This window comes from Elaeis guineensis, chromosome 15, assembly GCF_000442705.2.
Source record: "Elaeis guineensis isolate ETL-2024a chromosome 15, EG11, whole genome shotgun sequence".
Taxonomy (NCBI): Eukaryota; Viridiplantae; Streptophyta; class Magnoliopsida; order Arecales; family Arecaceae; genus Elaeis; species Elaeis guineensis.
The window spans coordinates 37,850,673-37,870,652 of NC_026007.2; the positions used below are offsets into that span (position 1 = coordinate 37,850,673).

The window sequence follows — 19,980 nt, forward strand, 5'->3', positions numbered from 1 at the left end:
TCTGCCGAACCTCCCCAGCCATCAACCTTCAATAGCATCAGCCGGACTTCAACAATGCCATCCAGACTTCCACAGGATCCCCAGACTCCTCCAGCAGACGAATCTCCCCAACGCCATCCGAAGTCCACCTCCGACCGACCCTCCGCCAGATTCTTCATGAAACTGGACTTCTCTAATAGAAAGTCCCCGTCTGAGCTTCTATAGTAGATGGTTCATGCCTACAGCATCAGTGCTCTAGGCACCCAACAACAATAGACCCTTACAACCTTGGAAACATTCGAGCTTCTCCTAGATCGACGAGATAGAGAGCCATTCCGCCCCATCAGACATCCCAGCTGAGCTTCAGCCGACAGATCCAAACTCTCTGGCAAGTCATGACAATGGCCACTACCCTACTCCACTATCTGCAATGGATTCTACGTGGCTCCACCACTCTCTGGCAAGTTGCGACAACGGACACCACTCCACTCTCCGTAACAAACTCCATGTGGCCCTGAACGATCCCTGACGCCACTACTCTCTGTAACAAACTCCACGTAGCTCTGAACGGCCCACTACCAGGTGGCTACAGACATCGCTATCAATCAGTTACGCTCTCCGTCTATAAAAAGGGACCCCCAGATACGTTCTTCTCTAAGCTCTAAACTCTATCTCAAAACTCTACTAAAATTTCCACTCAAGCACTCCATTTCTGTTGAAGTAGAGTACTGACTTGAGCATCAGAGAGTTTTGCTGGAGCACCCCCAACTCTAGTTTAGACTTCCCTTGCAGGTCCCGACGGCGGTCGCGGTCATCCCAGCTCCAGCTTCTCCGACTTTGGCAGAATTCTGTACCAACATAAGTTTTTTTGAGACTGATTAAATTATGAATTAAATTTTAATTAATTTAAATTAAATTAAATTTAATTAGATTTAATTTAATTTAATTTAATATTAATTGGATTCAATTATCCAAATCAGATTTAGATTTCAAGCCTGATTGGATCAGGCTTGACAGCCTTTTCAAATTTGGCTCGTTTCGGACTCGACTTGAATCCGATTAAGGTTCTATTTGAACCAGATGAACCATGACTCAAAGATCTCAAGTTATCTGAGACTCTTTTTTTAAAAATTATATCAAAAGGAGAATTGGGGTATTATTTTTTTCATCCTTCTTTCTTCATGCACGTAAAAAGAGAGGGGGCGCCAATAGTTGGTGCCCCTCCTTATCTGAAAGTCTTTTTCATCTAAATTTTTTTATTTAAATTTAATTTAAAATAACATAAAAATATCTCAAATTATAGCATGGAAGTATTTTTTTATGTGACAAAAAAAAATAGAGAAAGAGAGCGTGCACTAATTGTTGGCGTGAGACATCTCTCCTTCTTTCTTCCCTTATCTCAAAGCACATCTATCCTTTGATTTGTTTTTAATTACCTTGGAATAAAAGAGATGAGATCTCTTGGGCCTTAAGAAGGAGTTATGCATGGGATTTGAGAGGTGGTGCGATAAAAAAAAAATAAAATAAAAAGAGGATGCATGAAGGGAGGTGGCGTGCGTTAGATACGGAGGCTTCTTTCTTACATCTTTCTTTCCTCCCCAACGCCTCTTTCTTCCATCTCCCCTTCATGTCCATGCTCAAATCTGATAGAGATCAGATCTAAGAGAGAAAAAGAGAGAGAATATAAGAAGAAGGATTCTTCTTCTTTTTATGGTGATGTGGTTCAGATCCCATCGGATCTGCGCGAAAGAGTTCGCATAGCGATCTGCTTCTTCAAGATCTAGAAGAAGAGATCAAGATCCATGGATGAGAAACGAGATCTGTAAGGTGCTAGTATATCGATGATCTTGGTGCTCTGATCAGATAGCTCTGTGTGGATACCAGTAGAGGTCGGATGCGTGTGCGGCTACGATCAGAATCCGAGACATCCACAGAATTTGAGATTTGGAGATTCGATCTCTGTTTTATTTTTCTAATAGTTTGTTTTTTATATTTCAGATATCAGATCATGGGTACATGTTCGTATCAAGATCCATGCTACAGTTTTTAGATCTGATCTAGTATGTGTAAATTAAAATTATTTTAATTTATTTTCACTACATAGATGTTTAGGAAAAAATTTTTAACTACATGTACGAATCTGTAGCATTCTCTAACATGACATTCTCTTAATCAGAGAATAACATCCCTATATTATAGGGAATAAAGGTTTGGTTGTTATTATAGTTCTTCATAAAGGACTTGGGAGAAGCATCCTATATCCTTAGGATGAAGATCTATAGAGATAGATCTAAAAGGTTGCTTGGATTATCCCAATCGACGTACATTGATACTATGCTGAAAAGATTCAGCATGCAGAATTTCAAGAAAGGCTATTTTTTGATAGACCAAAAAAAATTTTTCTTGAAGAGTGATTGTCCAATAACTCCTCAAGAGAGAGTGTATGAGTAGAATTTCATATACTTTGACAGTGGGATCTATTATATACGTCATGAGATATATGCGATCGAACATGGCATACTCTCTAGGGGTAGTGAGCAGATATCAGTTCGATGTAGGTGAGAACCACTGGAAGGTCGTAAAAATTATCCTTAAGTATTTAAAAAATATTAAGAATTAGTGGCTTATCTATAGAGAATCCAACTTAAAATTTATGGGATTTACAGACTCCAATTTTCAGTCAGATCATGATGATAGCAAGAGCGTGTCGGGATATATTTATATGCTGAATGGTGAAGCAATCTACTGGAAAAATTTCAAGCAACACACTGTGGCCGACTCTACTTGTGAGGTAGAATATATCGCGACATCCGATGCTACGAAGGAAACTATGTGGTTATGAAAGTTCATCAATGAGCTCGGAGTGGCAGTCTCCCTTGATGGCCCCATCTTGTTGTACTGTGACAGCATTGGCGCCATTGCTTAAGCGAAGAAACTGAAGTCACATCAACAGACCAAGCACATTCTGTGTCGCTACCATCTGGTCTGAGAGATCGTGGATCGAGGTGACGTCGAGCTTCAGAAATTGATGGAAAGGAGAATCTGATCGATCCATTTACTAAAGCCCTCGGTGTCAAGGAGTTTGAAGACTATAAATAAAAAATAGATATACGATACTGTATCGATTGGTATTAGTCCAAGTGAGAGTTGTTGAGAATTATATTCCAAAGTCAATCGTCAGCTTGTTAATGGTTGAGCTTATCATTGTAAGTATATATGAATTATTAAATTAATAAATATTATTTAATTTTTTCATCATCGTGTACATCTTATTTTGAACTACTATTATGTGATGAAGTCCTTAAGACTATTTGATATGATATAAGAGAATATATCATTTAGTTCTTAAACTTTAAGTTTACAACCAAATGATATACTATTATTAAGACGATAGCTATATCAAGTATAGATCGTTGTGTGCCATGTACATTGGTTGTCCTCTTAACCAAAGAATATAGAGACACTGGCATGGCATGTAAGTAAGACATAAGAGTACATCTCATTAAACATGACCAACTGCTAAGTACTCTACTGTCAAGAGTAGCTCGTGAAGGATATGGGTATAAGTTTTCCTCCGATCTGAGATCATCATGGTGACTTGCAAGTAACTCACTGTGCTTTGGTGTTAGACTATCTGAATTTTTAATTCAGTGATGAAAAATTTTTGGGCACAGTCAAGTACTTGCGATATCGGTGTGTGAGTCAAGATGGAATTGATCCTTCCGAATAAGTAAGAGTTAATATATCAGTGTATTTCAATTTAGTAAAATCTTAGTCAGGATAATCCATATGATGGATTTAAAAAATTGAAATATAATGTAGATGACCATATTAGGGTTGACAGTTAAACTTTAGATCACCTTGAGCATTAGGATCAAAGAGATGAATTATACGGTAACCATATGCCAATAGATTCTTGAATGATGCTTTGTAATCTTTCGACCTATCCGGATATTGGATATCATTGCTAGATGGTCACTTTGATTGGTATAGAAAGATTATTTCTGTACTACCAACTTAGATTCAAACCTATGGGGTCACACTCAAAAGAAGTTTCTGACTGATCATATGGCTGATCGATGATTAAGAATCGTTCTAGGATAAAACAGTTAATTCGATTGATAATTAATCCTGTATAAAAGTTACAATAAATCAATTTATTAATTATTGATGAATTATAAAAGGATTTATTAGTGATTAGATTACTGATTAAGTCAATTTGATTGAGCATTAATGTTTGGATCAAATCTAATTAAATTGGATTCAATTTGGTTTGACCCGATTAGGTTATAAAATGACCTAATCGCAAAGGGTGTTCGATTCCTGATTTGATCAAGACTTAAGCTCGATTAATTTTTGATTTGATTAAGATTTAATTGAGACTATTTGCTATTTAATTAGATTAAGTTTAGTGGTCTAATTGGGTCTAACCTAATTTGGTTAGGTTAAGAACTTAACTGGATGAGAAATCAATTTTGAATTCGAACATTATCAAGTCCCTTGCACCTCCTTTCTTTGCAACCTCTATTTCTTCACATGAGAAATTTTTTGTGTGTATTTTTTCTTATTTATAGAAGTAGTTCCACACATACATCTAATCTCTTTTTGGATTAGAAATTGGTTGGTTTAAATTTGAGTTCAAATGTGTTTGAATTTGAATGAAAACCTAGAGTTTAAATCTAGTTGGACTCTTCCCTTCACACCACCACCTTTCTCCACACACAAAGTATTTTTACGTGAAATTTTTTGCACCATTCTGATGGTGGTCATCCTCTCTCTAAGTTTCTAAGATAAAGATAAAATTTGGTTTAAAGTTTAATTCAAATTTGATTTAAATTAGTGATAAGGATCAACCAACGTTTGAACTTAAACCAAAACTATCTAATTCTTATTCTTATCTTTTATGGGATGCCACCCTTAAGAAGGGATGAATTTTGTGTGACAATAAGAGAAAAAATTGATAAGAGAAATTTTAGAGTTGGGGCATAAAAAATCTGAGAGTGGGTCGGGCTTCCGTGCGTGAGAAACAGAGGAAGTGATCTTCCTCTTGGGCATGAGGTCTAGGGTGGGTTTTAGGGTTTCAACTCTAGATTTTGTGAGAAGAAAAATATAGAAGTGAGTCTTGTCCAATTTTCTACACCACCACCTTCTCGTAAAGCTTTATCTTTGGATCTAAAGGAGTCTGGGTCATCTAAGGAAAAGAGTTTGGATCAGCTATTCAGAGCCTTCGATGCGAGCTAGCACTTTCAAGAAGGACAATCTGATCAAAGCTTCGAGTGGATGATCTGTAGAGGTCGGATGATCTATGTGGCTGTTCGATATTAATGAGAGCTTTATACCACACCTACCAGCAGTGAAGATCATTGATCTATGATAAGGTGATGAGTTCTGAACTCAATCGATGTGATCTAAAGGTTAGATCTGATTCAAGACATCGATGTGATTGATGTATTTTTTTATTTTACATCAAATTTTATATGTAAAAATTTTATATCATAGATCTTTAATGGTAGTTTAGATCTGATCTAAAATATATGAAAGAGATTAAAATATTTAATCTTTTATTTTTTATAATAAAATTTTAAAAATACATGCTTTAAACTATCCATTTTTTTTTCACTGAAGTTATAGAAAAAGATAGAAAGCTATATTTTTGAGAAAAAAAAAAAGCTTGAGTGGACTTGCAGATAGCTTGAGTCGACTCGAATCCTATCTGAGTCGATTCAAAGTCGAACGGCTAGTTTTGTAGAATTTTTAGAAGTGTGTATATTTGATTCTAATGGCTAGCTTTTATCTTTAACAGTTAGTTCAGCCCTTCCAAAGGCCAAAACTCCTTCTCCAGTTAATTTCAAGCATATTAAAGGCTAGAGAATCAATTAGAAAGGTAGCCAAGAGGATTGAAAAAAAAATCATCAAAAAAAGTGAGGGTCATTGAATATCTTTGGAAAAGAAGAAAATAGAGAGATTTTAGCATAGAATTTAGAGGGCTTTCAAGAGCAATTATCTCTACCATCTTCCACATTCTCTCAAGCATCAAGAAGAGAAATTGAAGTATTATTTGAGCAATCCAACAACAACTTCTTTGGACTTCAAAGAGTTTTAATTTTTTATTTTATTTTTGTTAAAATTCTAATTGTTATATTTTATTTTCTTTACAAGTTTTTTTTGAGAAAGAAATTTGGAGATTAGGCTCATCCAAGTCTGAAATTGGACTTATTAAGTTTTGATTGATGATTTTATAAAATCAACTGGATGGATTATAAATTTAAAAAATAATTGATGTATGATTTTGATTGGTGAGCTTGTAAAACCAACTGGATTGATTATGAGCCTGAAAAATAATCGGTATGGGATTTTGGTTGGTGATCTTGAAAAATTAACTAAATTTATTTGTGGGTCTGGATAAAATAAACATACTGTAATCAGAGAGATTATAGTAAAATTTTTAAGAGGAGCTTGAGGAGTAGACATAGGTGTGGGGTTGCATTGAATCACTATAAATTTTTATGTGTTTGTATTGTGCCCTTTCATATTTGCTTTATTTACTTTTAATTTTTAATTTTTATTATTTTAATACTTGTATAGTTTCTCTTATATCTTGATTCCACTACTATACATATTAAGCACTTCACAAGCACTTTAGATAAGTTAATTTGAAGTATAAATTATTTTATATTTCAAATTTAGTTAAAATTTTTAAACAACCCAATTCACTCCTCTTGGGTTACTACCTTTCTAGGCAACAATGTACATATTATCATTATAATCACTATATACCATCTTTTATTTTAATTTCCATATATAAATTTCTATTTGTATTTTGTTTCTTAAATTAATCTATATAGTTCTTATAAATAACTATTTTCTCAAGACACCTAAATATGAAATCAATGGTTATTAAAGTTTCCAAAATTCTTGTTAAAATTATATTCTAAGGTCCATGAAATAGTGATGATAATGAGGAAAGGTGGAAATGAAACTTTTGAATCTTATGCTTTTTTTGAGTTTTGAATATTATATGCCTTATTTTGATTGAAATTTTGCTTAGAATATGCTAAAATACTCTGTCTTGTTCATCTCTATGTTTTTGTGGTTATGATCACATGAATAGGTAAGGCATTATTCTTCCTTTCTTTTATTTTTATAGTGTAGTTTTGGTTGATGAGCTCTCTTTTTATATGATATATCATGAATATTTGCTTATTCCACTCTCGAGCTTTTTAAAATGAAGCAATGACTTTTCAAATAGAAAGTGAAATTTGAAGGATGGTTTAAGAAGGTTAAGAATTCCATGAGGATGAAATATATAGTGCTTCTTATTTGTAACAAAAAAGATCAATGATATATAACTTTCTCAACTGGATAGTGAAAACCAAATTGACATATGTAGAAGTGTTGCAGTTGCAATAGAAGAGTGTTGAGTGGATTACCAAAAGAAGAATCAAAGGCTAAAAGAAAATTAACATCTTGCTACAATGGGGACTGATATCTTAGCTATTGCTTTTGAGAACAATGACTACATTGGATAAATGATGAAACTATGTTTCAAGAGGAGTAGGAATTAGATACCAGAATTTATGATTCTAAGAGTTGTTATCATTGATTTTATAATAGTGATTATGATTCTAATGATGATAGTAATAATGTCATAAGATACAAGAAAGAGATATATAAGATAAACAATGAGAATCTTAATATGTTTGTAGGAGCAAAATATGCAAGTTAAGAACACTTCAAGGTAGTACTAAGTTACTATGCTATATTGAATGAATTTACTGTAAAGGTTCTTTAAAGTAAGGCATAAAGAATATCAATGAGTTGCAAAAATGAAGCTTACAATTGGAGGCTCCATACTTCACTATTATATGATAGTCATACACTTCAAGTGCCATGGTAAAAATATAAATCCTTTGCATTATAGTGCTTATGTAAAATGCTGCATATATTAATATGTTGCTTTATTTGTATGTGCAGGATAAATAATTGATGGATCCTTATACATGCTCATCTATGAACAAGTGTGGTAATAATATAACCACACAATTTTGGATATATAATAGAGTAATTGGTTGGCTAAAAAAAGAGGATGACTTAGTCACCTATTGAACTAAGGAGATTGTTATAGTTCTAGCATCTTGAGCTTCCATATTATAAAGTTTGGTAACAAAAGGAGCTTGATGTATTCGTGATTCATAGTATTGGGTAGATTTTTTTCAAAGAATGGAGGATTTCAAGCAAGAGCATTTGTGAAGAAACTTGGATAGTGTAATAAAGTTGAAGTTACATGTTGGCGACAAGTATTACTTCCATTGCATCTTTGTTTGTCTGGGAGCTTATAGTATACGTTTCTTAGCTAGTTGTGAGCCTTTCATGGCTTAGATGGCTACCACTTATAAAGAAAATTTTAGGGATGTGATGATGGCTACTATAACACTTAATAGAAATGAGGGTTTATTTCCAATTGCCTTCGATTTGGTGGAATCTAAAAATAATGATAGCTAAGCTTAGCTTTTGGAGGTACTTAGAGAAGCAATTGGAACTTCATAAGGTGTAATACATATATTAGATCGACAAAAGGGTCTAGAAGAAGTTGTATAACATATATACACCCAAGTAGAATATACAAAGTTCATGAGGTATCTATATAAAAACTTTCAAACAAAGTTCTCAGTATATTGTCTCAAAATCAAGGTACGGAAAGTTGTAATGTGATACACAAAAGTTAAGCATGATGATGTCATGAATCAACTCAAAAAGGCTAGCTTAGTGGTATTCAAGTACTTATTGTTGAAAATATTAGTTCATAGAGTAGATCTCAATTTGACATCACAACTAAGCGTTCCTACATAATAAATAATCTTTCGAAGTCATTCGATGCATATATTTTTGAGGTTAGATGTAGATCAGTTCTTGTTTTATTGGATATTGTAAGATAAACAATTATAGGGAAGAAGGAAGCTAGAAGGAGAATGGCTATTCGCTGGAAGAAGAATTTTATTTCTATGTATATGAGGCATTAGCCTTAAGGTAGGTGATTAGAATATTTATAGAACTAGTGATTATTGAGCAGAAGTAATTGAGATTAATAAAATATATAAAATAATTCTAAAGGAATAAAGAAAGTGTCAGCATTCTTTATGTGCATGTTGTAGCTTTAATTTATAGTATGAGAGGTGTAAATTTGAAAAATTATATTTTAGAGTACCTCAATGTTACAAAGTACAAGGTTGCCTATGCATTAAAACTTGGACTATTATCTGATAAAATCTACTGAATAAAAATTGACATTGGATACAAGATCCTGCCCTCTAAGCTTAGTCTAAGGCTAGACCAAAATAGAAGAGAATTAGGGGTGTAGATAAGAGTGCAATGATGAAAATGCACAAATGTAAGTGTTGTGGTGAGCTTAGGCATCATATAAAGACTTGCAAAAATTCAATAGTGAAAGAATCTCAAGCTTCAGTATCCTTATCTTCTGCACCAAAGAAGCTTAGAAGGTAAAATATAGCACTACTCTAACTGAATGATGTTTGTCCTTTATCACTTGTGCATTATTGAAATATTGCAGGTTTAAGGGAAATGGCTTAAGAGGAAGAGTGTCAATTACAAAAGGTACATATACAGTGTTTGTAGCATTAAAAAGGGAAAAAATAAAGACCAGCCCTATAGGTAAGCTAAAAGAATAGAAACTTAAGGAGAAGATAATTCCTACTACAATCTTGATTGGTATATGATTGAATATATCTATCCTCAACTTTTGCACCTTATTTGCTTTCAAATTATTTAGATCATTGTTATGATTGTTAGTAAATATAATTTACTAATTGATATAGAGTTAAATCCCATTCTTAGTTTTCTTTGCGAATTGCAAGTCTGATCACATTTTTTGCTGGAGTAGTGAATAAATTTATTTTGTTCTATAGTGAGCAAAGCATGGGTCAATAAGTTCTTTTCGATTGTGAAAATGAGAATAAATTTTTCCTAGACATTTAGTAGTATGTAGATAGAGAAATGTATTTTCCTTGAATATTATTTTCTTTAGCTATACATGGGTGAGGCAAGAATTTCTAATGAAAATATGGACTCTATTATTTTGAATTCCTAATGTGATTGCACTTTATTTTTGAAGCCTCCATGGCTATTATATTCTATTTTGATAATGAGATTTTATGTGCTACATCAATTTTGTTTTTGTTATCCAATAAATATATTTCACTCAATGGCAAAAAGCTGTATTTTGCTTTGGATATCTGTAGGAATTTCAGTGCAGGGATAAAACGATAATTTTAAAATTTTTTCAAAATTATAATTTTACAGTGAAAATTATTAATTAATCTAATTAATTAACATGTATTAATCCTACAAAAAGATCTAAATATGATATATATATAGCATGCATTTAAATTTAAAATTTCAAATTTTACAGTAAATATTTTACTGTTATGTGTTCAGAACATATTACCTTCATGCAGGTAGTCGATCGCCGCAGTCTGATCACCATCGAGACAGTCTGATCATTGCAATGCAGCCATACAGTATATCTGGCCTCTGTGGATTATCCATATGAAGCTTCCGATCTGATCAGCTCCTCACGAATGCTAGTTCGTTGCAGAACCCTTTCGATGGCCGATGCTGATCGAACTCCTTCGATCGGTGTTTGCTGACTCTTCGAATGCTCCAAATCATCAGTAAAAGAATTTGAGAGATTGATAAAGCTCTCCTTAAAGTTTGGTGGGCTCACAACACTCGTAGCTCACCTTCTCACTTCCCGAACCCTAGGCAGAAACCCTAGGGTACTCACAAAAGACCCTGCACCCTTTTTCTCTTCTTTTCTTTTCTTTTCTTTTCTCACACAGAAGGCCTTTCTCATGCCACCCTTTCTCTCTCAGATCAGATCTATGCATGCCCCATCTTCTCTTTCTTTTTAAAATAGTGTAAGACCGCATCTTTACAGCATTTTCACCACATGAGAGGATAAAGCTAGGTGGTTGCTTACTTGAATTCAAATCGAATTTGAATTCAAATGCCAACCAACCAATCTTTATCCACTCTTGACGTGAGAAGAAGGGGGCGTGGGTTCTTTGTGCATGGATAATTTACACAAGAAACTTTTTCTCGTGTAGAATAAGTGGCGCACAAGTGGATAAGGTGGCGCATGAGATCAGTTGCCCATTCAAATTCAACCTTCATTTGAATTTGAATGGCCAACCAACCATCTTTATCCACTCAAAATGGTGCACAAAGGAGGGGCGTGGGAAGGCTTTTGTGTGAGAGAAAATTTATGAGAACTTGTTTCTCATGAATTCAAATAGGCACAGGTGAGGTGAGGTGGCGCAGGGAGATAAGTCAAAGGTGGTTTCAAACCTAATTGAACCAACCTTATTAAAATAGGTTAGGCACAATTAGACTAAATTAAACCCAACATAATTAGACTTAATTAGGCTCAATAAAATCTTAATCAAATCAGAAATTGATTAAGCCCAACCCCTGATCAGATCAGGGACCAAACCATCTCGGCGATTAGGTCAACTCTTAACCTAATCGGGTCAAACCCAACTGAATCCAATTCAATTGGACTTGATCCAAAAATAATTACTCAATCAAATTGAGTTAATTAGTAATCAAATTACTAATTAAACCTCTCATAAATACTGAGTCTAAATTCGATGAGCAATCGGACATCAAAGTCCATCAATATGAAATCTTGATCGAAGAGTCCCAAACCAGTAGGACTCTTGACCCCGGTACCCAAAATGTGTGGAACTCATGATCAGAGAATTCTGATTCTCAATCACAAAGTTTTAGACATATAGGACTCAGAGTCTCCGAGCATTAGGACTCTTGATCGAAGAGTCCCAATCCAGTGAGACTCTTCACCAGCCATCAGATCAGATAGGAACCTCTAATGTGTGTGACTCTGTAGGTTCGAACCTAAGTCGGTAGCATAGGAACCAATTTCTATACTAATCGAAGTGACCATCTAGCAATAGTACCTGACATCCGGATAGGTCGAATAGTCACAATCGCAACATTCAGAACCTACGCAAATATGGTTATTGTATAATTCATCCCTTTTGACCCCTGTGTATAGGACGACTCAGGGTTAAACTGTCAACCCTGATCCGATCATCCGAATCATGCTCAACTCAAACAGTCCTATGACTCCTCACTAGGACTACCCTAGCCAAGGTTTTGCTAAATTGAAACATGACTGTACACAACTCTTGAACTGGAGTGGTCTATCTCATCTTGACACACGCACCGACAAGTCAAGTACTTGACTACTCCCAGCAGCCTTCTGTCACTGAATTAGAAATTCAGGTAGCCAGTGCCTAAGTGTAGTGAGTTACTTGCAAGTCACCGTGATGGTCTCAAGTCGGAGGGACAGTTATACCCATATCCCATCGGAGCAAATCTTGACAGCAGAAAAAGCTCCGAAGTCGGTCACGTTCAGTACAGATGTACCCTTATATCTCACCTGTATGCCATACCAATGTCTCCACACTCCTTGGTTAAGAGGACAACCAACCCATATAGCATACAACGACCTATGCTTGATAAACATTGTTGTCCTTGGTAACAACATATCATTTGATCGCGAACAGGTTTAAGGACTAAACGACAAATCCTCCTTTGTCGAGTCTAAATAGTCCTAAGGATTTCACCATAACACAGGAGTTCATTAGAAGATGAAATAATTTGTGATGAAAAATACCAAAATAACTTTTATTTATTTATAATTCATATACTAATACAGGAAAGAGCACAACCATCAACAGACTGACGATTGGCTTTGGGACACTATTCCTAACAATCTCCCACTTGGCCTAATGCCAATTAGTGCAGTATCTAATACCCATCTTTGACTTGAAGTCATCAAACTCCTTCACCGCAATGGCTTTAGTGAATGGGTCAGCCAGGTTCTCCTTTCTGTCGATCTTCTAAAGGTCAACGTCACCTCTATCCACGATTTTTCGGATAAGATGGTAGCGGTGCAGAATATGTTTCGTCTGCTGGTGTGCCTTTGGTTCCTTCGCCTGACCAATGGCTCCAGAGCTGTCACAATAGAGCAAAACTGGACCAATAAGGGAGGGTGCTACTCCGAGCTCGATGATGAATTTCCTCTGCCACACCACTTCTTTGGCAGCATCTGATGCAGCGACATATTCTGCTTCGCAAACTGAATCAGCCACAGTGTGCTGCTTGAAACTCTTCTAGCAGACAGCCCTACCATTAAGTGTAAAAATAAATCCCGACACACTCTTGCTGTCATCATGATCAGACTGGAAATTGGAGTCTGTAAACCCCGTAAGTCTCAAGTCTGATTCACCATAAACAAGCCACTGATCTTTAGTATTTCTTAAATACTTTAGGATGGTTTTAACAATCTTCCAGTGATTCTCCTCTGGATCGATTGGTATCTACTCACTACCCCTAGTGAGTATGCCATATCTGGTCGTGTATATGTCATGGTGTACATGATAGATCCCACTGTCGAAGTATATGGAATTCTACCCATACGCTCTCTCTCTTGAGGTGTTGTCAGACAATCCCTCTTCGAGAGAAAAATTTCATGGCCTATCTGTAAATAGCCTTTCTTGAAATTCTCCATGCTGAACTTCTTCAGCATAGTATCAATGTACGTGGACAGAGATAAGCCAAGCAACCTTTTAGATCTATCCCTATAGATCCTCATCCCTAGGATATAGGAAGCTTCTCCCAGATCCTTCATGGAGAACTGTGACGACAGCCAAATATTTATTCTTTGTAATGCAGAGACATCATTTCTAATTAAGAGAATATCATCCACATACAATACAAGAAATACCACTACTGGACCATTAGCCCACTTATAAATGCAGGGCTCTTCTCCATTCTTAACGAAGCCATGCGTCTTGATCGTCCTATCAAAACGTATATTCCAACTCCGGGATGCCTGCTTAAGTACATAAATGGACCTCTGTAGCCTGCACACCTTAGACTCATCTGTGGATGTGAACCCTTCAGGTTGTATCATATACACCTCTTCGTCTAGCTCTCCATTTAGAAAAGCTATCTTTACATCCATCTGTCAGATTTCATAGTCCAGATGGCAGCTATCGCAAGTAAAATCCGAATGGATTTGAGTATTGCCACAGGAGAAATGTCTCATCATAGTCTATACCATAACGTTGACGATATCCCTTGGCAACCAGATGGGCTTTATAGGTCTCCACCTTTCCGTCTGCACCCCTCTTCCTCTTGAAGACCCACATACACCCTATGGATTTTACTCCTTCGGGTGGGTCAACCAATATCCACACATTGTTGACCTTCATGGACTCCATTTCGGATTTCATGACCTCTAGCCATTTCTCAGAGTCAGGTCTCTGCATTGCATCCATGTAGGTGATCGAATCCTCATCATTTTCATCAAGTTCGATAGGATCGCCGTCCCGGACCAAGAAACCATAGTATCTGTCCGGTTGACATGGTACTCTATCAGACCGCCTTAAGGGTGCAGGAACAATGGGCTCCAGATCTGATCTAACCAAATTCGATTCAGGTTCAGCAACTTGTGTCAGTTTTTTCACCTGCCGAACTTCCTTAAGTTCGACCTTAGAGGTAACAGTCCCTTCACCAAGAAACTCTTTTTCCAAAAGGATTGCCTTAAGGCTGACAAACACCTTATGCTCATCAGCTAGGTAGAAATAATATCCTTTGGTCTCTTTTGGGTACCCTATGAAATAACACTTGTCAGACCTAGGTCCAAGCTTGTCCGTAATTAAACGTTTAACATAAGCCGGACACCCCCAAATCCTAAGGTGCGAGAGTACTGGCTTACGTCCTACCATATCTCATATGGTATTTTGGTTACGGACTTACTCGAAATCTTATTCAGAAGGTAACAAGCCGATTCGAGCGCATATCCTCAGAGGCAGATCGACAGACCAGCAAACCCCATCATGGATCAAACCATGTCCAACAAGGTCCGATTCCTCCTTTCAGACACATCATTATGCTGTGGTGTTCCAGGAGGAGTCCACTGAGAGAGAATCCCATTCTCTCCAAGATATGTCAGAAACTCATTGAAAAGATATTCACCTCCTCAATCAGATCGAAGAGTTTTAATATACTTTTCAGTTTATTTTTCTACCTCATTTTGGAATAATTTAAACATTTCAAATGACTCTGACTTATGCTTCATTAAGTAGACATACCCATACCTCGATAGGTCATCTGTGAGGGTTATGAAGTAGAAATATCCACTTCTTACACTTGAGCTTATAGGTCCACATACATCAGAATGTACCAGACCCAAGAGTTCACTGGCTCGCTCACCTTTTCTAGTAAAAGGTGATTTGGTCATCTTCCCAAGAAGACAGGACTCACAGGTTGGAAGTGATTCACAATCACCAACTTCAAGAATTCCTTCTTGAGCCAACCTATTTATCCTGTTCTTATTGATATGACCTAGCCTACAGTGCCAAAGGTAGACTTCTGACATATTATCTATTCTAGGACGTTTACCAGAGGTTTGAACCATATTAACAGGCTGTGATAGTAAGTAAATTCTATTATTTAGTTATCCAACAAATATTGTAACACCATTCAAAATGATATTACAAATATTTTCTTTTATTAAAAATTCATAACTGTACATAGCCAAAAGGCCTACGAAATAATATTTAATAAAAAAAATTTAGACAATAGTGACATTCACTCAGAATTACATTACGAGAGTTGATTACAAGGTTCATGATTTCTAAAGCTAGAACTGAAACTTTGCTTCCATCTCCAACGTTCAGGAACCTCTCGCCTTCATCAAATCTCCTACTGACCTGCGGACCCTGTATCGAATTACAGATATGATAAGAGCTTCCGGTATCCAATACCCAAGCAGTAGTATCACAAATGAAAAAATTACAAGGTGTTATCATATAATTATCTTGCTTTTTCTTCGGCCTGTTCGGGTCCAGGGAGGCAATGTATAGAGGACAGTTCCTCTTCTAGTGCCCTTGCTTCTTGCAAAAGAAGCACTCCGCCTGGCTCAAGTCGGGCTTGCGCTTCTTGGTTTGACCCTGTGCAAACGTCCCAATATGCGGCCGCACCTTCTTATTCTTCTTCTTGTTCTTCTTTCCTTTCTTAAAGGGTCAATGACCAGAAGAAGACCCTCCCACAACATTCACCGACTCCTTATAGAGCTGGTGGTCCTTCTCAAAGTTCTACAGCAACCCCAATAAGCCGTGGTAGTTCATTGCAGGCTTTGTCATCCGAAAATGAGCAAGGAAGGGGAGGAAAGACTTGGGCAAAGAATTAAGGATCGCATCCTTACCGAGATGCTCGTGCAAGGGAAAGCCCAGTTTACTTAGGTGCTCAATCATTTCGATCATGTACAACATGATCAGTGACTGAGGCTCCATCCCTCATCTGAGCATTGAAAATGGCACAACTAGTTTTGTGCCTTTCAACATCGTCAGGCATGCCAAAGGAGTCATTCAATATTTGAAGCATCTTCTGCGGCTGGGCATTCTCGAACCTATGGCTGAACTCATCATTCATTGCTGCCAGCATTATGCATCGAACGGTGGTGCAGTCGTTGAGCCACTTCTGATAAGTGTCTCGGACCGTCTCTCTAGCATTCGGGGTTGGCTCCTCAGGTGCCAGATTTGTTACTACATAAAGGATCCGCTCATGCTCAAGGATGATTTTCAATTTTCGATACTAAAGACCTTTATTAGTATATAAATTATTAATACTAAAGACTTGAACTTTAGTCTAAAGTTTCTCCCAGTATTTTTACGAACTGGTAGCCTCAACCTCAAATTCAAGGAATTACTTTAATTCCTTAGTGGGTACTAGAATTCACACAGACCACACACGAGTCCAACTTTGGTTGGTCAACCCATGTGCATCTATGGGTAGGTTCATAACCAGTTGTTTCTCTAAACAACTTCTAGTAATTAATTTTGCCCCAAAACCTAATCAGTAGGCTTTGGCCTCCACTGAAAAGATTTGGTTAGGTCCAACCATTAACATGACTTGATTTGGTGAATCAGACCAATAAATGATCAGGCCCGACTTTGGCCGGTCAACCTGACCACCATCAGAAAGACTCAACCAAATTATCATATTATGAATGATAATTTCATTAGTCAATAAGCACCAGGCCTTTGGGCCTCCAGTGATTATTAAACTAATAGACTCATTATCACTCACTTAATGGGAGGCTATGACTTAGTTATCACTATAACTTAATCATTTTTAGGGACCTAATAAGTTTTGAGAATTTTATTAAAGGATAGAAGAGAAGAAATTGACCAGCCAATTTCAATCCTCCCACTGACTTCACTAAGTCAGATTAAAAAGGATTTAATTAAAGCCGGCACTAGGAGCACCTAAATCAGTCACACTGATTTACCTAATGACATGGGTGAGCCCTAATTACCAAGTGATCTAATCAAAACCTAACTCACCAGGTTGGCCAGGTAAGTGAGATCAGTGGAAAGGATATGCCATTAACTCATCAGAGATCGAATCAATGCGAGTAGCTCCCAGTTAAAAATCACTGGTCAGACTGTCAAACTTACCTTAGACACCAATCGGTTCATTAGTTTTAATTTGATCAACTTAGTAAATAGGGTTCCACTGCATAGCCATGAATTAAGTCCATCTTGGTCTAGTTAAAGACATGGACCCATTCAACTACAACTATTGGAGTTGAGTCTAGAGTGTCCTTGACCTAATCTAATTCAACTTTTGATTAGATTTGATCAATTACTCTAATTTAGTCTATTTCTTTAAGCTAACCTTAGGTCTAACCTAATTATAGACCTAATCCATCTAACCCATTAACCCACAAGTTTATGAAATTGTCTTAGGTCTTAATTCATAATTCTAAACCAATTAGACAACACTTAATTCTTTTAATTAAGTATTTGGGCTGATGGATCAAGGTTTGGCTTTTTGAAAATAATTTTCAAATTTGAAAGGTTTTATTTTCTGTTCACCAAATGTGTTGACTCATTTCACAAATGGATCAGCATATTTTATAAACAGCAATCCTATTGCTAATTACATAACAAAAAATAACTCAATTAAAATAAATCATGAATATTCCTTTAGATCTAATCTAACACATTCATGATAAATTTTATAATTGAACCTTTACAATTAAGTCCTTTCGCTGCTTCGTCTGCATGGGATATAATCGCTCAGCACCCCTACCGTCATAGGAGAACCCCATCGAATAGGAGGAGAGGGCCTTTAAATCTTACTTTTCTCCTATGATCGGACAATCATGGCAACCAACCTAATTAGACTACTTGCTACTTGGATCAAGTATATCAAAATATACTAATTTCAAAATTTAAATTTCAAATTTTAAATTTTAAATTTTAAATTTCAAACTTCAAACAAATTTCAAATTTCAAATTTTAAATTTTTGAATTTCAAATTTTGAATTTTAAATTTTAAATTTAAAATTTTAAATAAATTTCAAATTTTAAATTTTAAATTTTGAATTTTAAATTTTGAATTTTAAATTTTGAATTTTAAATTTTAAAATTTAAATTTTAATTTTTGAATTTTAAATTTAAACTTTTAGATTACTACTTAATCTATGTATGCAAATGTATATCATATTTTAGAGCCTACTCTGATACCAATTGTAGGAAATTCAGTGCAGGGATAAAACGATAATTTTAAAATTTTTTTAAAATTATAATTTTATAGTAAAAATTATTAATTAATCTAATTAATTAATATGTATTAACCCTACACAAGGATCTAAATATGATATATATATAGCATACATTTAAATTTAAAATTTCAAATTCTATAGTAAATATTTTACTGTTATGTGTTCAAAACACATTACCTTCATGCAGGTAGTCGATCACCACAGTCTGATCACCGTCAGGATGATCTGATCATCGCAATGCAGTCACACAGTATGTCTGACCTCCGCAAATTATCCACACGAAGCTTTCGATCTGATCGGCTCCTCACGAATGCTAGTTCGTTGCAGAATCCTTTCGATGGCCGATGCTGATCGAACTCCTTCGATTGGTGTCTGCCGACTCCTCGGATAATTCGGATCATCAGTAAAGAAACTTGAGAGATTGATGAAGCTCTCCCTGAAGTTTGGTGGGCTCACAACACTCGTAGCTCACCTTCTCACTTCCCGAACCCTAGGCAGAAACTCTAGGGTACTCACAAAAGACCCTGCACCCTTTCTCTCTTCTTTTCTTTTCTTTTCTTTTCTTTTCTCACACAGAAGGCCTTTCTTATGCCATCCTTTCTCTCTCAAATCAGATCTACGCATGCCCCATCTTCTCTTTCTTTTTAAAATGGTGTAAGACCGCATCTTTACAGCATTTTCACCGCATGAGAGGATAAAGCTAGGTGGTTGCTTACTTGAATTCAAATCAAATTTGAATTCAAATGCCAACCAACCAATCTTTATCTGTTGCCCAGCTATGCAACCCAAGAGGGGGGGGTGAATTGGGTTTTTAAAATTTTAAGCTTAACTAATTACTTATGAAAAGTATTTGTTAAAAGCTTGATGAATGAGAAGAAAGACTTTAATTCAAGATTAATTACCTAAAGCAAGAATGCAAGGATATAATAAAGAAATAAAGAGAACCAATAAAGCACACCACAAACACAAGGATTTATAGTGGTTCAGTGCCAACCTTGCACCTACATCCACTCCCCAAGCTCCTACTTGAGAATTTCAATCCACTATACTTGTATTCAACCCGAATACAAACGTAGGAAACTCCGACACTAGCTATCCCAAGCTAGTCCACTTGTTTCTCGGGTACAAGCCAACCCAAAATACTCCAATTTCAGGTTCGGATCAACCTTCCCTTGTTTTAGAAATCCTTCAAAAACAAGAACAATTACTCACAAAGAGTAAGACAGTTTAGAGCACAAATAAGTACAAGAATAGCTCCTTAAATGAGCGAATAAAATATTAAATACACTTTACTCAAATGAAGAAGCCCTTGTGGATTT

The 19,980-nt window shown here is 36.0% G+C and overlaps 1 pseudogene; it reads left to right on the forward strand.

Moving 5' to 3' along the window:
- Positions 1-19,980, forward strand: part of LOC140854112 (uncharacterized) — a 101,626-nt pseudogene that overhangs the window by 76,521 nt on the left and 5,125 nt on the right.